We start from the raw sequence: 6211 nt of genomic DNA on the forward strand, positions 1-6211 counted from the left end.
TCCATTCAAACACACTCAGCACTGAGGCTAGGTCCAGCTGTCTTGTGAAAACTTCAGTTAGTCACCACCGAATAAGGCTTTAAGAGTACGATTGTTTAAATATAGGAGAAGAAGAAAAAATATAGGATGCACTATAATTAAAGATAGCTTATTTTATTCATACGCCAGTAAAGCCTATGGACACCAGTTAGTTTTGGCTACTATGAAGCAGCATTCATGGGTTAGCAAAATAAATTTGGGGTTATCTCAGGTCTAATTGTAGATTAACCAGCTCAATCATTATAGTAACTTATTCCTCAAAACCATCCTACTGGTTAAAAAAAACAGTTGTAAAATTTTGATCCATCAAAAGAAAAAAAGACAAATCTCATTTTTTATCCACTCTTCTATGTATAAAGATTTTTCTGTTAAAAAGTATACAACTTTTGTTCCATAGTGTATACTTGTTAACAAAATAATTTTTTAATACTTTAAAAGTAGAGGACAACTAATTAAACATAACCATCCTACTGGTCTAAATTGCGTGAAAACTGTGGATTATCACTAAGGAAGAAAGATATGCTTTTTGACGAGACAAATCTGAAAAATGTGTAACTGTTCTGTGTCAAATGTCGGACAAATGGCTAAAGCAGATATTCAGTTATCTATTATCAAGTAGCCTGTTTGTGCAGGCGATTATAGTAAAATTACATTTGTTCCAAAAATGTACATTATTTTATCTGATCTTCTTAATCAACTAGCCTAATGCTAAGCAATCCTGACAATGAATAAATAGGCCTATTTCTAATGTTTATGATTAGGAAAGACAATAGGATACATATTTTTAACTCATCTGAATTCATACCTATAAGTTAAAATGTGCAAATAATTGACTGTAAACTATTTCAAGTATCTGATTTTTATCCATCCTGCAGCCTTAGTGTACAAATTAATTAATTAATTAATTAATTAATTAATTAATTAATTAATTTTATATATATATATATATATATATATATATATATATATATATATATATATATATATATATAGGCTATTCCTATACTGTATTATTGATGTGTAATACCAACATGAAACCTCATGTAATAACAGAATAATTCAAAGCACGGTAAGCATTTGTGAATACTACAGTCTGTGTTAGGACAATTTTAATGACCTGTGACTGATAGAAGTCATACAAAATATAAGAGCACTAGGTACATTTTTTTTGACAGGGGCCTAATGCGATATCTTTTCATGGGGCCCAGAATTCCCTGAAGGTGGCCCTGCAGGTGTAATGTGCATGCAGAAGCTGATCTTTATTTCTGCAGAAGAGCATGCAGCAAGACTGTCCAATTTAATTACCACTGAAACATGAGTGTGTGGCGCAAAAGCTCCACATTAATTAACTGATTTATATTCAGCTTATTTATTTTGATTAAGCTTAATAGGTATGTTTGCTTTAGTGGGGTTTTTTTTTTCAGAATGAAAACCAGTTACATTAATTCTGGGATATGCCTGTCTGATTAATGCCAGAGGAAGCGGCTTCCTGTTTGTCGTGGGGCCACAACCAAACACCGCAAGACTTGTGGACAGGTGATACTCCATCACGATTCGGGAACAAAGGATGCAACATTTTGAAAGTTTGATCATGAAAGGAGACACCAATGCACTGCTGAATATAAAAACACAACACTGGGAAACAAAAGTGAAACTTTTTTTTGTTTCAAATGCTAAAATAGGTGGACCTTATAGTACTTTTTAAATACTGAATTTGAGTCTGTTTTTAGAATTGTTCTATCATATATGGTTATAAACTGACAGGGCAGTTACATTTTAGATTACTTATAGTTTACATAATCATAAATAAGGATGTCATTACAATTAAAATATGTACAAATTTACTTCTAAAATATATCATGTATAAGTTTGCCTATATTTGGTTTCAGGCGCATCCCTCTGCAGTGTCCAGCAGTAGTCTGTCAGCACAGGATGAATCAACTTTCCTGGGTACTATCTATACTATACTGTCTATACTATACATAATGACATACAAGATTAAGCATAGTAGAACAACTAAACTATGGGTGATGGAGAAATTCTGAAAACACATAACAGTGTGCAAAAATACATAATAAACAGGCATTTTTATCCAGGAAGAAAAATCCTTGTGGACCAGTGTAATAAAGCTTATTTCCCTCTAAGAGCTGCCTGGGAGCATGCAGACACTACAGTACTGAAGTAACTACACAGGACCTGATACTCAAACCTGGCCCTCAAACCCAGTCTAGATTTTTGCAATCACAGAGTAACTCATTCAACTGACTAGCCATTGTGTCACCACACCTGACTACAAAGTTGGAAAACCTGCAGCAACCAGCACTCAGGGGACAAATATTGAGTAGCTCTTTGCTCAGGTTTCACTAGATTGCAAGAGGTTAGAAGGTAGTGATATAACTTAAAACTGGAAATGAAGGTCTTCTGACATCCAGAAACTAAACCCTACAAATAACCCTGCCTTTCCTGAGCCAGAGATGCTAGAGGTGCTTACTCACAGGAAGTGATGGGCTCATTCTTCCACACATTAGCTGAAATTCACTAATTACCTCATTTCTACAGCACACATGTTTCTAATGATTCAATGAAACTTGAAAACAAAGATCACAAGTATTTAGTCAGTCGGTATAAGAAATATTTCCAACCTTTAATGCAAACTGAAATGAAATACATTTAATAAAAATCCTTCACAGTCGCATCCAAATACACCAGTACATTTATTAAATTACATATATATTGTTAAATGCTGTGTTTATTACTAAACACACTGTACTTTCCATATTATTTTATATGGTCCATTTGACCTTTTAGTCAGATTGCCCACTGAATCTGTGTGTGTTTATGAGAACAAACAGAACAGTGGCCTACAGAACTGACAGGCAGTCATATTGCAAACACTGGCTGTCAATTCATAGGTCATCACCCTGTGTCCCAATCACTGGCTTAAATGTAATGTAAAAAGGTTAGTAGATCCTTATAGTGTAAGTATGGAACATTCATTATATATGGATTAGTGCCCCTATTAAGTATATCACTTACCATGGGTACAGAGGCAAGTATGGAGGAGCACATGGCATATCCCCAGTTAGGCATCTAACATTGACTCTCACACTGACTCTGACTTTGTGCCATCCAAAAGCAGCATTTTTCTATTACTGTAACATGTGGCTGTTTAACTGTATGAACAGTGTTTGCTTTCTTGCAGCTGGATGGGTAAGGGCCAGAGGTAACTCTCTGCAGGTAACAGCTACTCCACTGGAAAATGCGCAGACGTTCCACATGGAGTTGCTGTTACAGCCAGCAAGCACCAACTCGGCCAGAGCACAGCGCCACCTCTGGTGAAGAGAGGGAATCACGTCTTTAACATGCATCACCATATTGCATATTTGTGCCACTCAGAAACAACCATTTAAATGTATACACACCCCACTTATCTCTCCAGTAGTCTTGGCCCTGAATCTGTAAAGCAAACAAAGAAGAGAATTGAAGAATGCTAAGTTTGGACTTGGACTTGGACTTAGCTGCCATTAAGAACACGTGAGTCTCTGATAACTCATGACTTTGCCCTCTTATTTCCTCCCCATTTTTATGGCATGCCATCCACCATCATCCAACAGCATGGGCAAAGTGCTAAGAGTGACCTGATAATAGCACTTTTATGACGGCTGTCAACAAAGGGTGCAACACACTGTGTGTGTGCATGCGTGTGTGTGTATGTGTGTGCGGGTGTGTGTGTGTGTGTGTGCTGATAGAGAAATAGGTGTGTCTCATACTACTGCCTTTTCTCTCTCTCTTTCCTAGTCCTAATGTTCCATGAAATACTTCCGTCTTATATTCTTTTGTAAGATGTTCGCACATCTCTCTCTCTGCTGGTTGAGTATCTTCATATGTGTCTTTTAGACTTTGCCTTGCTGTAAAGATCTTTGAAAAACAAAACAATAAAGTAATGACAAGGTGGCAGACCAGTTCACTGGGTCCATCTTATCAGCCCTTGTTATCAGCCCACTGACTTTATCACCATCATTGTCATCCTCTCACTGTGTACTTTAATTCTAAGATTGGGAGAAACAAACTGCATTACATTAGAATATGATTGTTCCCTTACTTCAGCTCCCATTGGTCTATATAGATCTTTACTGTATTTGTACTAAATCATATATCTGGATCAGAGTCAACAGCTATAGATTTTATAGCCCCAAACAGTAACTGAAAAGTAAATTGTTCCATGCAAATATACTTTTTTTTCCAGACGATATTCACTTCTGTGCCTATTTTACCTGTGTGCTCATTCATTGGTTCTCAATAAAGTGAATAATGTTTATTTGATGGCTAAACAGAAATGCTTTATTTGGGCATTATGGCCATTTTTTTATCCCAATATGATGTATTTGAGTACTTTGATCTTTTCAGACATTGTAAATATGGTTGTAATATGGTATTTACTTATGTTTTTACACACAGCTAAACCTCAGCAGTACAATTACTTTATGAATCAGCCATACAAACAGGAAGTCCACACATAAGAGTGAACTCTGCACATGCAGGCCAACACATTCTCTAGATAGTCTTCATCTTTTCATTAACTTTCTTTAACTAAACTAATTTTACTTTCCAGTTTTACTTATCTAACTTCCAATTTTACTTATCTAATTTTACACATCTCATTTTTCAAGTCTGTCTCTCTCACACACACAAACAATATTCATAGATGTTCTTACCTTCTTTGATTCCCCTCAAACGTGGAGAGCAGAGTAGCTAGAGATCAGAGGCAGTTGACAGTAATGGGTGGCATGATCTAGTAGAGCCCAGGCAGCAGCGGGAGAGGCACAGCGGAAGAAGACACTGCAGGGTTCGATTGACAAGGGCCAGTTTAAGAGTAATCTGGAACTGGAGTTCAGTTAATCATTACACTTCACGTCAATATTTAACAGCCACTGCGCCCTGCCCCTCGGCCTAACATCCTGGACTCTCTCAGACTTACACCCACCACCATAGGAAAAGACTTACAGTTCTGCCTACAGTGGTTGTACACTAAACCATTAATGATTCTATTGTTTACATGTGTGCAATTAGATACACTGTAAAAATTACATCAGTGGTGTGAGCTTGATCATAAAAATAATTAAAGGATCAGAATGTAATTTTTAAAGCTAGAAATCAGGTCATAACATTTCTCAAAGGACTGGTCACCACTAGATGGAGGTACGGTATAACTTAATTGTATTGTATAACTTAAGTGTAATAAAATTGCATGAATTTATGTTTTCTTTACATAATTAATATCTACATTCACCCTTACTGAAAAGCCTCTCCTTTGATTAGGTCTCTCCATTTTGGCCCATATTTGTAGATCCCTTCTTTCCCCAATATAGAGGTAGTGTGTGTTCATCCAATAAAAACACATTATCAGCTACCGACCCTTAATTATAGGTATGAGCAATGATGAGGCTACATGAGGTAATACTGATCACTGAAAGAGACTCTGAACTCTAAACACTGAACAAAGACAAAACGTTTATAACAGCATAATAAAAATTCCTTTTTTGAAGAGGGAGTTAATTATTACCATATAAGCTCGATAGCACACAGGGTGGATAATATGAAGAAATTAACAGCGATTTGTGTCAAATGTAAGTTCAACTAAACTAAAGTAAATCTAGAATCTTTGTTCAGCTATATATTTAAACCATGGTCATAACAACATTGAATCACTGACCTACAGACATTTCACACAAAGCATGATATGAGTCACACATTCGTTTCCATTTTCAGACCTCTGGCTTCAGGGATACTCTTTTCTTGAACTTGCCACATCAACTGATCTACTATCACATTTAGGATACATAGTTCTGAATACTGCATATGTTCAATAAATGATAAGCAGGTTGTTTGAATTATATTTAATCACATATTAGCATTAGATATAATAACCATATAATAACCAGTCTCTTTATTAGAATACAACCAGAAAATACTGGAAAGCTGTATGTAGTATTAAAAAAACCCCCAGAAGAAACAGCTTCTATAGGCCAAAGTGGCAAGTACTTAGTGTGACCTCCCCTTACACTTGAGCAATTGCAGGAACCTCGTTCTCGTAACCTATATTGAATGGAATCCAAATGGAATGGTACCAGAAGATTACTTCTGAAAACCTCAGGAGAGTCTCAAGAGTTCA

General features: G+C 36.1%; 1 protein-coding gene and 1 long non-coding RNA gene across 4 annotated transcripts in view; both read right to left on the reverse strand.

The window, feature by feature from the left end:
• Positions 1–2661: 2661 nt before the first annotated feature.
• On the reverse strand, positions 2662–4868 carry LOC113576522 (uncharacterized). The gene is made up of 3 exons (XR_003410521.2): positions 4755–4868; positions 3462–3495; positions 2662–3371 (listed from the first exon to the last, which is right to left on the reverse strand). It is a non-coding gene; the product is annotated as an uncharacterized LOC113576522 (long non-coding RNA).
• A 1077-nt stretch (positions 4869–5945) lies between these two features.
• Positions 5946–6211, reverse strand: part of wdr74 (WD repeat domain 74) — a 9192-nt gene continuing 8926 nt past the window's right edge. Inside the window, exon 9 of one of the 3 annotated variants that reach the window (XM_081702850.1) lies at positions 5946–6211. This exon is cut by the window's right edge and continues 506 nt beyond it. The gene's annotated coding sequence lies outside the window, so the exon portion shown is untranslated. The other 2 variants (XM_081702849.1, XM_035535963.2) reach the window with 2 other exon arrangements.

The sequence above is a fragment of the Electrophorus electricus genome, chromosome 19 (assembly GCF_041902795.1).
Source record: "Electrophorus electricus isolate QZ-2024a chromosome 19, ASM4190279v1, whole genome shotgun sequence".
NCBI classification, from domain to species: domain Eukaryota; kingdom Metazoa; phylum Chordata; class Actinopteri; order Gymnotiformes; family Gymnotidae; genus Electrophorus; species Electrophorus electricus.